This window comes from Pelodiscus sinensis, chromosome 1 (genome assembly GCF_049634645.1).
Source record: "Pelodiscus sinensis isolate JC-2024 chromosome 1, ASM4963464v1, whole genome shotgun sequence".
Taxonomy (NCBI): domain Eukaryota; kingdom Metazoa; phylum Chordata; order Testudines; family Trionychidae; genus Pelodiscus; species Pelodiscus sinensis.
This window is the reverse complement of record NC_134711.1, coordinates 60119626-60140035: the sequence shown is the minus strand read 5'-3', so window position 1 is coordinate 60140035 and position 20410 is coordinate 60119626. Positions and strand designations below refer to the sequence as shown.

The following is a 20410-nucleotide window of genomic DNA, read 5'->3' as shown; positions in this document are numbered from 1 at the left end:
AATCCCGTCGAGTGCTCCACTTCAGTTCAGAAACCCCAGCCCCACAAATCTGGCCAAGATGGTAGGCAGGTCTCTGAGGCGGACAGTCCTATGGAGCAGCTCGGAACTGATGGCCGTCACCACCTGCAGAAAGGGACACATACAAACACACATAAGAGAACATGAGAGGAGTTGCATGAGCTGGTAAGAGATGCCCCCCACTTCTCCCCTCCCAGACCCCGAGAGCCCCCCTCAGGCAACCCCTCCATGGCCCCCACACTCCTCAGGGTGAGGCCTGGCACACTCCCACCACTTCCACCCCATCCCCCATTCCCTGTGCCCAGTCCTGACCGTCTCCCTTATCTGCCTGCCCCCACCCCCCTGGACGGTCCCCTGAGAGTGACTTACCTCCATCAAGATGGCCCTGATGGTAGACTTCCCCACGCCAAACTGATGTCCCACAGGGCAATGGCTATATGCTTCTCCAAGGGGATGGTGGCCTGCAAGTGGGTGTCCTGGCATTGCAGGGCAGGGCCGAGCCAGACACACAGCTGGCGGAAGGTGGCCTTCCGCATCCAGAAGTTTCGGAGCCACTGATCATCGCCCCACTGCTGTAAAACTAGCTGGTCCCACCAGACAGAACTGGTGTCCAGCCTCCAAACTCGCCTCTCCATGACTAAGTTTGGGGACAAGGGCAGTAGGGCTGCAGCCTGAGTGAGGGGCTCAAAGCTGGGCTCAGAACCCAGCTCTGCTGCAAATGTCATGATGCTCTCCTGAGCATGCAGCAGAACTTCCAGCAGCATGGTGTGGGGCCATAGCCTGCCCAGGGCAGCTCAGACTCCATGGCCAAAAAGCCAAAAAACATACCCCCACAAAAGCAAAAAACCAAACCTGAAAATAAAAGGCTGTGGTGTGCGAGGAAGCAGGGCAACCAGAGCAAAATCTGCAGCAGCTTTGCTTTCCCTCGAGGAGGTAGGTAAGCCAGAAGCAGGAGCAGAGCAACTGCTGTCCAGGAGCATCCCTTTAAGCATGTGTTTCTGCAGAGAGCATACAGTAGTGCCTGGGCTTTAAGGCTGCCCCTGTGACCTTCCAGAAGCACTTCCAGGTGCCACCTTTTGTCAACAGAGCGTCCGGCAGTCTGGACGCTCTTTGTCGACAAAGCGATCTGCTTTGTCGATCTGCGTTATGCAGTCTAGATGATCTTTGTCGACAGAAGCTTTGTCGACAGATTCTGTCAACAAAACTTCTGTTGACAAAAGACTGTAGTCTAGTCCAGTGGTCCCAAACATTTTGGCATCATGCCCCCCTTTTTGATTTTTGCAGCAAAACTTGCTGAGCAAAAAAAAAAAAAAAAGGAAAGGAAAGGAAAGTAACTGAATAGGGCAGCACCCCCTCTGGAATTTCTTCATGCCTTCCCAGGGGGGCACACACCCCAGTTTGGGAACCCATAGTCTAGACGTACCCTCTGTGGCTGAAGGGCAACAGTTCAAGGTAATGTCCAGAGTGGCTAAATGGGGCATTGTGGGATACATGCTGGAGTCCAATAAATTGTACAAAAACCTATCTTGTAGATACAGTGCGACCGTAGACAGTGCAGACACAAGTCCTTGGAAGTTTTGTTGCCAAAAATAGCCAAATGTAGTGACATTGGTTGCATTGTAATGTGGACACTTGGCGATTTTTGCCATCAAAAGGCAGTTTTTGGCAACAAAACATGCCAGTGTAGGCAAGGCCTGAATTAGGGATGCTTCTGTCCAGAGCACAGGATGTGGTCCAGCTCTTTCAAATAAGGGCAGGTGTGGGGCTCTGCCCTGGATTGGGAGCTACCGTCCTTTGCCCTGGCATAAGCCTGGCAGAGCTCCTTCACCTTCATCTGCACCTATTCTTGGGTGTGGATGTGGCCTTTACTCCCCAGGTTGTCTGCTATCCAACCATAAAGATCTGCATTGCTGTGTCCTAGGGCCCACAATACTTTTAGGGGCCCATGAACATGTTTTAATTTCTTTTAAAATCAGAAGAAAGAAATTAAACTTTTAGGGCCCACAAAAATCTACTAAATTTTGCCTAAAACTGGGGAAAAAAATGTTGAAGTATTTCAAGTTATCTCAAAAATAATTTTTAATATTTTTTTTTATGGAGGTAGGGACCCACGAAAGTCATAATGCGGCCCTGATCAGACCAGCAAGGTGTACGTCGCTTTCAGCCCCTGGCAGGCTCCTGGGAACTTTTTGTTCCTGGGGAGCAGTGGAGGGCTGGTTGGCACCTTCAGAGTGGCTCATCTTGGGCCTCAATGGAGTTGGGCAGCTGCAGGGTGGCCACAAACCCTGCCTACAGCTTTAAGGGCTCCAGGGGAAGGAGGGGGAATAGAGTTTTCCTGTGTGTGGATAGTGTAGTCAGCAGGGCGCCCTGGGAAGGGCTGGAGGCCTCCTATTTCGAAATAACCCCTATTCCCTGTCTACACAGTCTCTATTCTGAAATAGCTATTTTGGAATAGGCACTCTTCCTCGTAGAATGAGGTTTACAGAACTCGAAATAAGCCTCTGCTATTTCAAAATTATCTCGAAATAACAGTTCGGCTGTGTATATGCTCACAAAGTCATTATTTGAATAATGAATAGAGGTCATTATTCCAAAATAACTTTGCTGTGTGGACATACCCAAAGGCTACGTCTAGACTGGCCCCTTTTCCGGAAGGGGCATGTAAATTTCACCTATCGTAGTAGGGAAATCCGCGGGGGATTTAAATATCCCCCGCGGCATTTAAATAAAAATGTCCGCCGCTTTTTTCCGGCTTTTAAAAAAGCCGGAAAAGAGCGTCTACACTGGCCCCGATCCTCCGGAAAAAGCGCCCTTTTCCGGAGGCTCTTATTCCTACTCTGATCAGGGCCGCGGATTTCCCTACTACGATAGGTGAAATTAACATGCCCCTTCCGGAAAAGGGGCCAGTGTAGACGTAGCCAAAGTGTATTGCCAAAGCAGAATATGTGCACCAGATAGCAGTGACTGCTTGCATGTCGAGACCACCAACATTATATTGAACACTTGGCTGATCTATTTTTTTTGAAGTACAATATCTAATTCATTGACATGAGATCTCAGTTCCCCAGAGGTTTTTTTTGGCAATTGTACAATGAATCTAATGTGTCAAAAAGCCTTAGTCATCCGTACCTCCTGTGACTTCTAAAGCTTCATCAGCTACAAGTTGCAGTCTATGGTTGAGGCAAATGCCAGAATGTTAGGAAAGTCCATTTGCAGTGGTCCGGCTTTGACTCGTAACATCACATTAGCACTGTCAATACAAAAGCAGATCAGTATTTTGAAGAATAGTTCTTTAGTGAACTCAGACTGCAGTGAGCATTTTAAAACCTCTTCTTTAATGGCTTCTGCTGTTGCACTTTGCAGCTCAATCAAGTCCAGAGGAAACATAACTGGCCTCATAATTTTTTGTGAAGGGAGGACAGCTCTCCTTATTCTTTCCACATGAGGCTATGTCACAAGATGCCCAGCTGAGAGAGATGTTAGCCTTCTTTCAGAATGCAGTTTCAAATTAGAAATCGGACAACATAACATGCACCCAAGTTTACACCTGAAGCCAAAAAGCCAGTCGTTTTTTTAACTTAAATTGCATTTTTAATGACACAGCAGAGTCTGAGTCTGTTTGCTTACTGGGCAATTCAATAGTTTCTGTTCTTTGTGGGGACTTGCATGACAAAAGAGTGAAAGTGTCAGTGTTTTCTCCTGGTGAATGACATATATAGTTGCTGCTAAGGAGGCTGGCAGGCATGGTCAGTCACCAGGCAAACACAGGACTGTTCATCCAGTGCCAATCTGATTGGGGCTGGAATGGCAGGAGCTGATTAAGGGCTTCTCTAGCAGCACCGTGATACAGTCAGTCACTCTGCTCCTATTCCAGTAGAAACCGACTCATTTTCCCTTGCTCTGCATCACTCTGCCTCATTTACATGAGGTACATCTGAAGTATGGCACTGTAAAGTTTAGCCCTTTTGTATTCGGCTAACTTAGTCCTTGGAAGAGCAGGCTCCATTTCAGATCTAGTAAGCAAGTAGCAGTTGTTCTGATACTTTCATCTGCCAGAAGAGGGGGCACTTAATTGTGTCAGCTGGTGGCTGGGGTGCCAGATGCATTTTCTCTGCATACTCCATATTTAGAGATGTCCTGTGAAATATAACAGGACAGGGGACACTGTTGAAGGTGAGGGTCGAATCAGAGCTACTTACAGCTAAGACTGGGGGTCCTCCACTATAAGGCACACCAAATCAGTCACAAAGAACACTTCTGTTTGCCACACTGGCCAGCAAGAAGTCTCACAAGCAACCCCCTTTGACACTCCAGCTTCTCCTGTGCCACAATCAATAACGTTCCTTGCACAGATGAGAGGTTATGAAACCAATCATACCAAATTTAAAAAGGTTCCTCCAATCCCAAAAGACCAGCACCTTCCCAAGTCAATATATACCTTAATCTTACCCAAAAGAGCACGCTGTGCCAATCCCCTAGAGTCTAAGGGTTGTTTAATAAAAGAAAAAGGTTCAGAGTAAAATTGTTAAAAGAAACAAAACTACATACACCAATTACAAGATTCCTGGTGCAGGCTTGCAGCAGCGATTGACCGAACTATCTGGAATGCATCCTTAATTTATTAGGATGGGTCATTAGTCCTTCCAGGCCCAATTCATAGAAAAGATGCTTCTAAAGTGATGAGCTGGAGTGAACACACAGGCTGTGTCTAGACTGGCCAGTTTTTCCAGAAAATCAGCTGCTTTTCTGGAAAAACTTGCCAGCTATCTACACTCGCCACTTGAATTTCCACAAAAGCACTGACTTCCTACTGTAAAATCAGTACTTCTTGCGGAAATACTATGCTGCTCCCGTTTTTTGCACAAGGGCCAGTGTAGACAGCTGAGATTTGTTTTCCGCAAAAAAGCCCCGATCGCGAAAATGGCGATCGGGGCTTTTTTTGCGGAAAAGCGCGTCTAGATTGGCACGGACGCTTTTCCGCAAAAAGTGCTTTTGCGGAAAAGCGTCCGTGCCAATCTAGACGCTCTTTTCCGAAAATGCTTCTAACGGAAAACTTTTCCGTTAAAAGCATTTCTGGAAAATCATGCCAGTCTAGATGTAGCCAAAACGGAGGAATCTCTAGGACACTTTTTATAACCCCGTTACCAGAGAGATATCAAATCTTAGCAGGTCTGATAACTTCCCCCAACTGCTTCACCAGATGTTGCTTTCTCTTAATTGAGACTTCTTTATTACATCAAGTTTTCATAAGTCTGCATGCTTTTCTGAATACAATCTTGATTCTGAGTTTCTTTTCTAATATGGCTGCTGCTAAATTGTCACATAGCTGCCCTTTGCTAGGGAGATGATTTGCTAAGTAAATTTTAAAAGAACCAGGTTTCCCTTCATGTAGTTAGACATGCTTTTAGTCAGCAACACTGTCTATTAAATAGGGACGATCAATAATTCATCTCTTTTTATACCAGCTGTTCTTTTCTATGGGTACGTCGAGACTACATGCCTCTGTCGTCAGAGGCATGTAGATTAGTCTACCAGACATAGGAAAATGAAGCGGCGATTTAAATAATCGACGCTTCATTTAAATGTACATGGCTGCCGCGCTGAGCCGACAAACAGCTGATCAGCTGTTTGTCGGCTCAGCGCCATAGTCTGGACGCGCGGGTGTCGACATCAAAGGTATTTGTCGACCACCCAGGTATGCTTCCTGGGATGAGGTTTACCTGGGTGGTCAACAAATACCTTTGATGTCGCCACCCGCGCGTCCAGACTATGGCGCTGAGCCGACAAACAGCTGATCAGCTGTTTGTCGGCTCAGCGCGGCAGCCATGTAAATTTAAATGAAGCGTCGATTATTTAAATCGCCGCTTCATTTTCCTATGTCTGGTAGCCTAATCTACATGCCTCTGGCGACAGAGGCATGTAGTCTAGACGTACACAAAGTATAAACCACTAGTCAGTCTGGTGGGGAAAAAACTGGTTCTTAGTCTCTAAGCTTCTGATGAAGCATTTAAATTCACCACTAGGTAGCCATAAAATCTTTTGGTACGGTGACCATATTTTCTGAACCCAAAATAGGGACACATCCATGCCCCAATCCCCTTTAGCCACTCCCACTTGCCACCAGAAAGCTCATCCCTGGGGTAGCACATGACTGGAAGTAAAGGGTGTAATGTGACCCCTCTAAGAACTCCTCCCACCATCTTCTACCAATAGGGATGGTTTTGAGCACCATAGAAACACATGATTTGACATAGGATTTTTTCTGATTTGTGAATTTGTTTATCTGAGAAGTCTTACAAAAGTGTAAAAAAATAAATCACATTGTTATACATGTAACAAACCACCTTCATTGAAAAGAATAAAAATAATACAAATACAAATATTTAAAAACAAATACAAATATACAAAATACAAGAAAAAATAAATATAATGTAATACAATATTTACATTGTCATTTTTATCATTCATCTACTGTTGAAGTTGGTGTCATATTGTTCCACTTATTCTTGTTTGATTAACTCCTTTTGCTCAATAATTGTTTAGTCTTAATTTTTTCAAACCTCTCTTGGCAAGTCTGAGTAATTCATTATCAAGAGAGATTTTTACAGTTTTAATGGTCATTGATGACTCTTCTGATTCCCCAAAAGTTGTTAATCAGTGAAAATGACCTTTCAATTGCAGCGTTCGTACCTGATAGTGAGAGGATGAATTCACACCTTTTCTTAATGTTTGAAATACTAACGTTCTCACGACAAAAATCCTTAAGTATATTTAACCATCTCAGATCTGTAGATAATTTCTCCTTGCCCATTTGGTTAGCAAGTTCACATTAAGATCTGTTTTAAGGACACAAAGTTGATTAAAAAGATTGTGATAAAGTGGGAAGCACACTTCCAAAAAAATTCTGTCTTTTCCAGGTCATCCCAGTCAGGGCTTTTTTTTAACTGAATACAGGATAATTGATAGAGGCTATCAAGATTTGCCTTCCAAAGATTTAGATAATTCAGGCAATTATCACAGAACTCCCCCGTTACTTGCTGCACCAGATCTAAATCACAATGAATACCATCATTAGCAAATTTTATTCTGCAACTCTCTTACTTTGAGTGGTAAATACGTTTTTCTTTCTCCTAAATTCTGATATAAGTGCAAATATTCACATGCAGCTTCTGGTGCCAATACATTCTGCCCCTCTATCTTGGAAATACTCAATGTTGCCACTGTTTTTCATTGTGCTAAGAACCAGAACCAAAGTTCTGATGTAGGATCTTCAGAAAAGTTCTTAAGAATGAGAGCATTTTCAACTGATGAAAAAATAAGCTCATAGCAGTTGAAACATTCTGGCTACATCTACGCTGAAAGGTTTTTGCACAAAAACAACTGTTTTTGCACAAGTACATCGGCAGTAAAATGGCAGAACCAGAAGGCTTTTACTGGTGTAGGTAAACCTCCTTTTACAAGGCGTAACTTCTTTTTGAGCTACAGCTATTGCGCAAAAAGGCAAGTGCGGATGCTCCAGAGGGGGTTTTGCGCAAGAATTGGCCTCCAAGGGAAAAAATGGTGGCCTCTGGGCCACTCTGGCCAACTCAATCAGAACTCTATCGTTCCTATCTGCTGGCTGCCATTAAAGGTGCAGGCACCCTGCACAAGCCTTGTGGCTGCAAGGTGCCTTCACCATGCCACTCCGCCTCAGCCACAAATGGCCTCCCGCCAAGCTCCACAAGACCCCCCCCCCCGGCCTTTCCAGGGACCAGCCACAGGGATCACAGGACCCCCTGAGGGGGGACCAAGAAGCATGCCCCCATGTGGAGCAGGCCAGAAATAACAACCCTCCTCGAGTTGTGGAGTGAGGAGTTTCTGCAGGACCCCCCGGCCAAGAGGAGAAATGCAGAGATCTACTCCTGCATGGCCGTATCTCTGGAGCAAGGTCACTCTGCCCGGACCATGGAGCAAGTCTGGGCTAAGGTGAAAGAGCTCCATCGGGTTCGTTAAGGCCAGGGAGAAGAGGGGGGCGCTCGGGGCAGGACCCTACATCTGCCCCTAATACCAAGAGCTTGACCACATCCTTGTGGTAGGTAGGGAGCCTTCTTCTCCCTCCATTGTTGTGGACTCGGGGCTGGAACAGCCCATCCTCCAGTACCTGGAGCCTGTCCCCAAGCTGGAGGAGATGGTGGGCCAGGTCCAGCCACCAATGGAGGAGGAGGAGGATAACAACCAGGACAGCAGGACCATCACCCTACCCCAGGAGCCAGTTCCTGCCAGCCTGGATATCTCCCAGGCATGCTGGTGCATGTGCGCACACACACACACACACACACGGCTGGGGAGGTGGGTGCACAGGGAGCAGGGGACACAGCATTGTGCGGGCTGTTAGGCCAGCACATTCTGCTGCAATCTGGGCACGTGCAACCACATGCAGCAGGAGTGTTTGGCACGCGGCCACAGCAGCCAGTCCCTCTACATGCCTGGGAGTCTGCTGCCAGCCTCATGCCTGGCCACGTGAGTCCTGCCCCCAGGGAGTGTGGGGGAGGTGCAGCCAGTTACAAGTAGGCTAGCCACAAGGGTGCAGGCACAAGCCCCTCCACCCCACTTGATAGCCCAGTGAGCTGCAGCTGTGTGTGCAGACCCCAGAGGGGGGCCAGTCTGCTCACGGCTCCTCTGCCACCTATGAGGGGATCCACTGTGGCCACACACTTCCCTTGCCTACTTGGTTGTGGTGTGTGTGTCCAGGGGGGGAGGAGATGGGGCGGAGCACAATTCTCTGGCCACCTTGGGGCCCCCGTGACACAGTAAGTGCTGTGCAGACCACACATGGCCTTGCACCTGAGACATCCCCCTCCTGCAGGCCACGGACTGCTGCAGCTGCCACTCACACGAGGGCACAGCTACAGGGAATGTGTATGCAGGGTGGACTGACCGCCCCTCTTTCATGTGTCTTATCCACAGCCGGGATGGAGAGCCCATCCACACCACCTCCGCAGCCACCAGCCAGAGTCCAGGGGAGCCACAGGGGAGCCAGGCCTGGACAGGAGCTGATGTGCTGGCATGTAGGGGTGATGCACGACATCCACATCACCCTGTCGTGCCAGCTGAATGTCAACCTGGAGTGGTGGCACCAGGCGTGGAGTGACCTCATGGCGCACTGCAACATCCTGTGTGACATCCTGTTCTGCATGGGGGAACAGACGCCTGCTGCTGCTTCTCCTGCCTTCCACGTTCCTGCCCCCCCCTCCTCCTCCGACCATGGTCCACCCGTTTGCCCACCCTGACATGCCTCCGCTCCCTCCCTTTCCCATGGCCATGCCTCCTCCCCAATCATGCCTACAGCCCCTCTTATGGTCCCTCCTCCTTCTGCCGACTCTGGCCCCGCTCCAGCTGCCCCTCCTGCTCACCCCATTGGGCCCCCCAGACCCCTCAACCCCAACAATGTGCCCACACCCAAGGTGGATCAGCAAGCCTCCCCACCACTCCTCCCAGTTCTGATCCCCCCCCTCCCAGTTCATACAGTCCCCCTCCCCCTATTTGTTTCTGTTAGTCATTTTGTTTCAAAACCAATTTATTTATCAGCTGTGTTTATTAGGTGGTTTGGGGGAAAAAGGTGCCCACCTCCAGCTGGGCACACAGGCCACATAAATGTTTGTGAAGTGGCCCCCGTGGTCCACCAGGCCTGCAGTACTACCAAGAAGAAGCCCTTTCTGTTAAACTGAGCTGCTCGATGGTCCGGGGCTCAGATGGGGATGTGCGTGCCGTTGATTGCTCCTGCGCAGTTGGAGTTGATGGCCCAGACAGCCTGCAGAAGGAGAGATGGGAACACACAAAATAGATTGAGAGGAGCAGTATGCTCCCAGTGGGATGTGGCAGCTCCCTCTTCCCCCCTCCCCAACTCCACAGGAGCCCCGCCCATGAACCTGTCTCCCCTCTTCCCCCTCCCCCCCAACCAGGCCAGTGTGAAGCCGAGAAGGCACCAGCCGCCAGGGCTTCCCCTCCACCCCCAGTCCACCTTGTACAGTACGCAGCCCCTCTGTCCCGAGGGTCCCCCTTATGCAACACCTCCTCTCTCTGTGTAGGTCTGCATCCTGTGATCTCCTTATCTGCATGAGGATGGCCCTGACGGTGGACCTCCACCCTCCCCCCCCCCCCCCAAACTGGTGTGCCACTGAATGGTAGCTGTCTGGGTTGGCCAAGGCAGCAACAGAAAAAAAGAAAGGAAAAAAATGCCCAAACTTCCAAACTGCAAAAGAGAAGAAAAAGAAATGTCTCCTTTTAAAATCCTGAGGTCTATGTTCCTGGTTCAAAATGATCCCACTGCTCTGCCACCATGCCAGGGCTGTCCCCCACTCTAGCCCCCTGAGTGCAGAAGGTGGGGGTCCATAAAGACTTTAAATATACCTTGCCATTACAGGCAGTGGTTACAAAAAACTTCCCCCAGAATCAAAAATGCATAGATTTGGGGGGAGGGGAAGGGGTCGCTGCCACCATCAATTGATTTTTATCCCTAAAACCAGGGGAAAACTCGTGAATTCACCCCCAGGGGTATCCCTTAGCTCTTCTGCCACGAGAGCTTGAAAAAAGGAAAGAGACAAACAAGCTGCAGTCTCTGGTAGCTGACTTCTCAGTCAGAGGTATGCAGACACACACAGACTGAGGTTACTTGATAAAAAATCACTAAGGCAATTTAATTTTTGTATTACAAAACAAGATACTTGATTAAGCATACTTGGTTGCTAGATGTTTTCCGTAGTTGCTCTGTAACAAATCAAAACATAGAAAAAAAAACTCTGGGAACAATGCTGAAATGGTAGATGGGGGGGGGGGGGGGTGCATAGATTCACACAGAGCAGTTCAAACTAGGGATGAAAAGTGTAGTCAACTAACCTATAAACTTTTGCTTACCGGTTAATGTTATAGACTGCACGCATTCTCCACCCCCCCCACTGCCCTCCTTGTCAGTACACTTTTAGCAGGCTGGCCAGCAGCCCAGCTCAGTTCCTGCAGTTCAGACCATCCCCCCGACAGTGGCTGCTGCCACCCCACACCACTGCCTCTTTATCAGAGGCAGCAGCACAGGGCGACAGGACAGGTCCACAAGGGTTTTAAACTGGCTCCCCTTGCAGACCAGCTCCCACCTGGCACCCGTGCTACTCTCTTAGATACAGTTGCAGCAGCGTGGAGTGGCAGGGGTCTTCTCGGGAGTGAGGCCAGAGTGCACTGGCTGCTAGCCCCACCCCCAGGGACTATAGAATAATCGACTAACCGATAATTCATGAGGTTATTTGATTATTCAATTAACCGATATTTAACATTGTCTCTCTCAACTCCTCGTTTAACTCTCCCCCACAAAGAAAGCAGGCAAGGTATCTATATCCAATTCAAATTTCAACCTTCCATCTCAATTGGTTCTCCTGGCACCCAGGCCAACACCCTTGCTATCCTGAGTTTAACCCCTTAGTCACTGGGTGCTGGTCAGCACTCGTATCCTTTACAAGAGCCTTAGATTTTTATGGGGCCCTATGCAACCCCACCCATGTGCCCATCACAAGACTTGTTTCTGCCACCAGCTTGGAGCCACAGCACTCTCCTCATTCTCTCCCCATGGCATCTCACCACAGAGAGCCCATCAAGGAGGGGGTTAAATGCCTGGCTGCTGTGAAGGCTGACACTGGGCTCTGCCACATGCTTGCTGAAAGCCAGAGATGCTCCAGCCCCCCAGCAAATGTGGCGCATGACTCAGGCAGCCTTCCTCTAGGACAGCGGTTCCCAAACTTTTTGGCATCATGCCCCCATTTTGATTTGAGACCCTCACACCTCCCCACCTCTTCTTTACCATCATCCAACCCCCCCTTTAACAAAATCAATTAGTAATTTACAATTAAAATAAACACAAACGTAGTATAAAAATGGTGTTTAAAATTTAAAAAGCACAAATAGATTTAACACACAATTTATAAAAATGTAATTTAACATAAATAGCAGAAACAAAACAAATTTAATGTGAAGGATGATGCTGAATTTTCTTCAAGTTGGGAAATCCTAGGTTTGAAAGATGAAAGTGCGTAATGCAAATCGTTTTCCACATCGATTTCTTTATTTTGTTTTTAATGTGACTAAACTTAAAGCTTTTTTCAGAGGAATGTCAACGAAAATAGAAGAATAATATGTAGCGCTTTTTCTCCAACTTTTGAGAATTTATCCAAAATTCCTCCAAGCTTGAGGTTTTTGAATCTTATTTAATTTTGAGTGCTTGTTCTTGCAATATTTCTGGCAATGGATCGACATAATGTTGAATGTATTGCATTCTAATTTATGAACGGGATTGCCAGAAAAGTTGTCTGGAAAATAGCGGATGAATTTGTCAACAAGGCAGTCCAGATGAAACACAGTTTTGTTCTTCGCATCTTCTTTACAAAATTCTTGGAAACCTTAGTTTTCAGCAAGTGATGAAAATGTTGGAAAATACAAAAAGGCGTCTGAGCTTACGTTCGATGTTTCCAAAGCTGGATTTTTTCAGTAAATGTTTCAATGGCATTGTCGTGTACTAAATGTTTGCAGAATTGTTTCTTGCAGTTTCAAACTGAGGTTGTTCAAAGATTCAAAAATGTCCACGAGATATACCAGTGAAAGTTGAAACATTTGGTACATGAATGCATGATATAACTCTTCTTTCTTCTGTTGCTTGAGGAAAATTTCCACTTAGTCTTTTAGTTTGAATAATCTCGAAAGCATGTTACCTTTGGAAAGCCATCGTACCTCCATGTGAAACGAGTTTTATGATCCACTCCCAAATCTGTGCAAAGAGCAGCAAAAAGTCTCTTATTTAAAGTGCTGTTCTTCACAAAATTGACAACTTTGATGGTCAAATTCAATTAATCACATAGGTCATCTGGAGAGATTTTAGCAGCCAACGCTTGTCTGTATATGACAGTGAGTTATGGTTATGGCTGGATTTTTTTTCCTTTCACCAATGTCACAAATCCAGAGCAAGAGCTAAGCATTGCTGGAGTACCATCTGTGCATACACCACCCAGTTTTCTCCCATGAAAGTCTATTTTCTTCAAAAAAAAAAAAAAAAAAAAAAGTTGGTTTTCCTAAGATCAAAAGGCTTTGTGGTCATCAATTCCTTTGGAAAAAAAAAAGCAGTTTTCACAGTTCCATCATTAATAAATCAAATGTAGACGAGCAACTAACAGCATTGTACTACATCAATGGTATCGTCACACTGAATTGCAAAAAAAGAAGCCAACACTGCAGCCACAACTTGAAGTTTAAGATCTTTCACCAGGTCATCGATGCGATGTTTCACAGAATTGTCGGAAAGCGAAATTTCTGAGTTTTTCTTGCATCTCACACCAAGCACAATATCAGCTGCTTCAAACAAGCAAGGCTTCACAAGAGTTTCTCCTATTATGTGGGTTTTCTTGGCTTGACCAATGAGCAATGACCGTTCATAAGATGCTTCTACCGCTTTGGCCAACATAAGAACGGCCATACTGGGTCAAACCAAAGGTCCATCTAGCCCAGTATCCTGTCTACCAACAGTAGCCAGCACCAGGTGCTCCAGAGAAGATGGACCGAAGACAAAGATCAAGTGATTTGTCTCCTGCCATCCCTCTCCAGCCTCTGACAGACAGAGGCCAAGGACACCATTTTATCCCCTGGCTAATAGCCTTTTATGGACCTACTTCCATGAAGTTATCTAGCTTCTCTTTAAACTCTATTATAGTCCAGCCTTCACAGCCTCCTCTGGCAAGGAGTTCCACAGGTTGACTACACGCTGTGTGAAGAAGAACTTTCTTTTATTAATTTTAAACCTGCTCCCCATTAATTTCATTTGATGTCCTTGTTGTTCTATTTAGGGAACTAATAAATAACTTTTCTTTATCGGCCCTCTCCACACCACTCATGATTTTATAGACGTCTATCATATCCCCCCCCTCAGTCTCCTCTTTTCTAAACTGAAAAGTCCCAGTCGCTTTAACCTCTTCTCATATGGGACCCGTTGCAAACTCCTAATCATTTTAGTTGCCCTTTTCTGAACTCTTTCCAAGGCCAAAATATTTTTTGAGGTGAGGAGACCACATCTGTATACAGTATTCAAGATGTGGGTGTACCATAGTTTTATACAGGGGCAGTAAGATATTCTGGGTCTTATTTTTTATCCCTTTCCTAATAATTCCTGGCATCCTATTTGCCTTTTTGACCGCTGTTGCACACTGTGTGGAAGTTTTCAGAGAACTGTCCACGATAACTCCAAGATCTCTTTCCTGATTTGTCATAGCCAAATTAGCCCCCATCATACTGTACGTATAGTTGGGGTTATTTTTCCCGATGTGCTTTACTTTACACTTATCCACATTACATTTCATTTGCCATTTTGTTGCCCAATCACTCAGTCTGGTGAGATCTTCTTGGAGTCCCTCACAGTCTGCTTCTGTCTTGACTATCCTAAACAGTTTGGTATCATCTGCAAACTTTACTACCTCACTGCTTACCCCTTTCTCCAGATCATTTATGAATAAGTTGAAAAGGATTGGTCCCAGGACTGACCCTTGGGGACACCACTAGTTACCTCTCTCCACTCTGAAGACTTACCATTTATTCCTACCCTTTGTTTCCTGTCTTTTACCAGTTCTCAATCCAAAAAAGGACCTTCCCTCTTATCCCATGGCCATGTAATTTACACAAAAGCCTTTGGTGAGGGACCTTGTCAAAGGCTTTCTGAAAATCTAAGTATACTATATCTACTGGATCCCCCTTATCCGCATGTTTGTTAACCCCTTCAAAGAACTCTAATAGATTAGTAAGACAGGATTTCCCTTTACAGAAACCATGTTGACTTTTGTCCAACAAATTATGTTCTTCTACATGCTTCACAATTTTATTCTTTACTATTGTTTCGACTAATTTGCCCGGTAGTGAAGTTAGACTTACCGGTCTGTAATTGCCAGGATCGCCTCTAGAGCCCTTTTTAAATATTGGTGTCACGTTGGCTACCTTCCAGTCATTAGGTACGGAAGCCAATTTAAGGGATAGGTTACAAACCACAGATAATAGCTCAGCAATTTCCCATTTGAGTTCTTTTAGAACCCTAGAATGAATGCCATCCGGTCCTGGAGATTTGTTGACATTAAGTTTTTCTATTTGTTCCAAAACCTCCTCTAATGACACTTCAATCCGGGACAGTTCCTCAGATTAATCACCCACAAAGGACGGTGCAGATTCGGGAATCTCCCCAACATCCTCAGCAGTTAAGACTGAAGCAAAGAAATCATTTAGTTTCTCTGCAATGGCTTTATTGTCCTTGATTGCTCCTTCTATAGCTCGATTGTCTAGGGGACCCACAGGTTTTTTAGCAGGCTTCCTGCTTCTAATGTACTTAACATTTTGTTATTTCTTTGAGTTTTTGGCTAGCTATTCCTCAATCTTTTTTTTGCTTTTCTTACTACATTTTTACACTTGATTTGACAGTGTTTATGTTCCTTTCTATTTATCTCACGAGGATTGGACTTCCACTTCTTAAAAGATACCTTTTTGTCCCTCACTGCTTCTTTTACATGGTGGTTAAGCCACAGACACACTTTTTTAGGTCTCTTGCTATGTTTTTTAATTTGGGGTATACATTTAAGTTGGGCCTCTATTATGGTGTCTTTAAAAAGTTTTCATGCAGCTTTCAGGGATTTGGCTCTAGTCACTGTGCCTTTTAATTTCTGTTTAGCTAACCTCCTCATTTTTGTGTGATTCCCCTTTTTGAAATTAAATGCCAGGGTGCTGGACTGCTGAGGTGTTCTTCCCACCACAGGAATGTTAGAATAATCATAGAATCATAGAATAATAGGACTGGAAAGGACCTCGAGAGGTCATCGAGTCCAGCCCCCCGCCCTCAAAGCAGGACCAAGCACCGTCTACACCATCCCTGACAGATGTCTATCTAACCTGTTCTTAAATATCTCCAGAGAGGGAGATTCCACCACCTCCCTTGGCAATTTATTCCAATATTTGACCACCCTGACAGTTAGGAATTTTTTCCTAATGTCCAATCTAAACCTCCCCTGCTGCACTTTAAGCCCATTACTCCTCTTGGTTTCTGAGGACAGAACAAGGAACAAATTTTCTCCTTCCTCCTTGTGACACCCTTTTAGATATTTGAAAACCGCTATCATGTCCCCCCCTTAATCTTCTTTTTTCCAAACTAAACAAGCCCAGTTCATGAAGCCTGGCTTCATAGGTCATGTTCTCTAAACCTTTCATCATTCTTGTCGCTTTTCTCTGTACCCTTTCCAATTTCTCCACATCTTTCTTGAAATGTGGCGCCCAGAACTGGACACAGTACTCCAGCTGAGGCCTAACTAGTGCAGAGTAGAGCGGCAGAATGACTTCATGAGTTTTGCTTACAACACACCTGTTGATACAACCTAGAATCATATTTGCTTTTTTTGCAACAGCATCACACTGTTGACTCATTCAACTTGTGGTCCACTATGACCCCTAGATCCCTTTCTGCCATGCTCTTTCCTAGACAGTCGCTTCCCATCTTGTATGTATGGAACTGATTGTTCCTTCCTAAGTGGAGCACTTTGCATTTCTCTTTATTAAACCTCATCCTGTTTACCTCTGACCATTTCTCTAACTTGCTATGGTCATTTTGAATTTTGTCCCTATCCTCCAAAGAAGTTGCAACCGCACCCAGTTTGGTATCATCTGCAAACTTAATAAGCGTACTATCTATCCTAATATCTACATCATTGATGAAGATATTGAACAGTACGGGTCCCAAAACGGACCCTTGCGGAACTCCACTTGTTATCCCTTTCCAGCAGGATTTAGCACCGTTAACAACAACTCTCTGACTACGGTTATCCAGCCAATTATGCACCCACCTTATCGTGGCCCTATCTAAGTTATATTTGCCTAGTTTATCAATAAGAATATCATGCGAGACCGTATCAAATGCCTTACTAAAGTCTAGGTATATGACATCCACCGCTTCTCCCTTATCCACAAGGCTCGTTATCTTATCAAAGAAAGCTATCAGATTAGTTTGGCATGACTTGTTCTTCACAAACCCATGCTGGCTATTCCCTATCACTTTATTACCTTCCAAGTGTTTGCATATGATTTCCTTAATTACCTGCTCCATTATCTTCCCTGGGACAGACGTTAAACTGACCGGTCTGTAGTTTCCTGGGTTGTTCTTATTCCCCTTTTTATAGATGAGCACAATATTTGCCCTTTTCCAGTCTTCTGGAATCTCCCGTGTCTGCCATGATTTTTCAAAGATCATAGCTAAAGGCTCAGATACCTCCTCTATCAGCTTCTTGAGTATCCTGGGATGCATTTCATCAGGACCTGGTGACTTGCTGACATCTAACTTTCCTAAGTGATTTTTAACTTGTTCTTTGTGTATCCTATCTTCTAAACTTACCCTCTCTGCTTGTATTCACTACGTTAGGCACACCTCCAGACTTCTCGGTGAAGACCGAAACAAAGAAGTCATTGAGCATCTCCGCCATTTCCAAGTTTCCTGTTACTGCTTCTCCCTCCTCACTAAGCAGTGGGCCTACCCTGTCCTTGGTCTTCCTCTTGCTTTTAATGTATTTATAAAAGGTCTTTTTGTTTCCCTTTATGCCTGTAGCTAGTTTGATCTCATTTTGTGCCTTTGCCTTTCTAATCTTGCCCCTGCATTCCCATGTTGCTTGCCTATATTCATCCTTTATTTGTCCTAGTTTCCATTTTTAATATGACTCCTTTTTATTTTTAGATCATGCAAGATCTCCTTGTTAAGCCAAGCTGGTCTTTTGCCATATTTTCTATTTTTCCTACACAGCGGAATTGTTTGCTTTTGGGCCCTTAACAACGTCCCTTTGAAATACTTCCAACTCTCCTCAGTTGTTTTTCCCTTCAGTCTTGCTTCCCATGGGACCTTACCTACAAGTTCTCTGAGCTTATCAAAATCTGCCTTCCTGAAATCCATTACCTCAATTGTGCTGGTCTCCCTTCTACCTTTCCTTAAGATCATGAACTCTATTATTTCATGATCACTGTCCCCTATACTGTCTTCCACTTTCAAGTTCTCAACTAGTTCCTCCCTATTTGTTAAAACCAAATCCAGAACAGCTTCTCCTCTGGTAGCTTTTTCAACCTTCTGAAACAGAAAGTTGTCTCCAATGCAGTCCAGAAACTTATTGGATAGCCTGTGCCTCGCTGTGTTAGTTTCCCAACATATGTCTGGATAGTTGAAGTCCCCCATCACCACCAAATCTTGGGCTTTGGATAGTTTTGTTAATTGTTTAAAAAAGGCCTCATCCACCTCTTCCACCTGGCTAGGTGGCCTGTAGTAGACTCCTAGCATGATATCACCCTCGTTTTTTTACCCCTTTTAGCTTAACCCAGAGACTCTCTACACAGCTATCTCCTACGTTCATCTCCACTTCAGTCCAAGTGTGTACATTTTTAATATACAAGGCAACCCCTCCTCCCTTTTTTCCCTGTCTGTCCTTCCTGAGCAAGCCGTACCCTTCCATACCAACATTCCTATCGTGCGTCCCATCCCACCAGGTTTCTGTAATACCAATGATATCATAGTTGTATTTATTGGTTAGCAATTCCAGTTCTTCCTGCTTATTACCCATACTTCTCGCATTTGTATATAGGCATCTAAGATACTGATTTGATCTTGCCTCCCTGTTGTGCCCTGACCCTTCTTTCTCCTTGCCATCATAGGCTGTAGTCCCCCCCATTTCCAACCCATCTCCCAGTCCCGCACATTCAGCACTTACCTGTGGGCTTTGCTCACCTGCCCCCGACAAACCTAGTTTAAAGCCCTCCTCACAAGGTTAGCCAGTCCGTGTCCAAACAAGGCCTTCCCACTCCTGGAAAGGTGAACTCCATCTCCGCCAAGCAGTCCTTCCTGGAAGAGCACCCCGTGATCAAGGAAGCCGAATCCCTCCTGGCGACACCATCTTCGCAGCCAGGCATTCACCTACAGGATGCACCTCTCTCTGCCCGGGCCCCTACCTTTGACAGGAAGGATCGAAGAGAATACCACCTGCGCTCCAAACTCCTTCACCCGTACTCCCAAAGCCCTGTAGTCACACTTGATCCGCTCAGTGTCACACCTGGCAGTATCATTTGTGCCCATGTGGATGAGTAGCATGGGGTAGTAGTCAGAGGGCCGGATAATCCTCGACAATGCCTCTGTAACATCTCGGATACGGGCCCCTGGCAGACAGCATACCTCTCGAGATGAACTGTCAGGGCGACAGATGGGTGCCTCCGTTCCCCTCACAAGAGAGTCTCCAACCACCACTACCCTACGTTTCTTCCTCGCAGTGGTGGCAGGAGACTGCTCAACCTTGGTGGTGCAAGGCCTGGTCTCCTCCACTGTGGGGGTGACTCCTTGTCTCCTGCAGAAAGTAAAGTGTAACGGTTATGTAACAACACAGTGGGAGGGTTAGGAGCAGGGGTGGAACACTGCCTGCTGCCAGAAGTAACCAGCTGCCAGTGTTCACCCTGCACCACCGCCTCCTCCATAAGTGGCTGGTCAACAGTCCCACATCCTAGGACAGTGACCTCAGTGGACTCCACAGGAATACTGTCCAGGAATTCCTTATGGCCTCGAATGCTCCTCAGCCTGGCCACCTCCTCCTGTAGCTCTCCCACCTGCTGCCTGAGAGATTCCACCAGCAGGCACCTTTCACAACGGTTGTCTCCTCCAGCCTGGAGATCACTCAGTGGGAATTGCAAGCCACAAATACTGCAAGACCACACCAGGTCCTGGGTAGAGGCATCCATGCTCAGGTTCTCTGTCTGGATACAGGCACAGGTGGAGCAGACAGGAGAGGTACTGGCACAAACGCTTCGGGTCTTCATCACCATCAGTCACTCCCTCTGCTCAACTCCCTCTTCAACTCCCCTGTCTGCAGTCCCCTGGTCGCACTGCTCTGGCTTTTTAAAGCCTGCTTGCCTAGGTCAGGCCTGCCCCCTTCTGAGTCACACAGGGGAAGGCTGAGCCTGAGGCTAATCAGAGGCAATCAAGGGAACAATGGCAGGCTCTCAGTCCCAACTGCCACAGAAGCTGAAACTGAAACTGCTAGCACTCACCTGGAATCAGACTCTCAATTCACACTTCAAACTGTAAAATTCAAACAGTCAGGCGCACACACACTCACACCACAGCTTGTACTCTCACCGGGTAGCCTCTTCGGCGGTGGGGTCGCTTTGCTCTCCCTCTCCAACTCCCCTGTCTGCAGTCCCCTGGTACCACTGCTCTGGCTTTTTAAAGCCTGCTTGCCTAGGTCAGGCCTGCCCCCTTCTGAGTCACACAGGGGAAGGCTGAGCCTGAGGCTAATCAGAGGCAATCAAGGGAACAATGGCAGGTTCTCAGTCCCAACTGCCA

The 20410-nt window shown here is 46.2% G+C and overlaps 1 pseudogene; it reads right to left on the bottom strand.

The window, feature by feature from the left end:
• Window positions 1–12534: 12534 nt before the first annotated feature.
• LOC142827191 (protein FAM200C-like) lies at window positions 12535–17695 on the bottom strand (annotated as a pseudogene).
• Between the last annotated feature and the right edge of the window lie 2715 nt (window positions 17696–20410).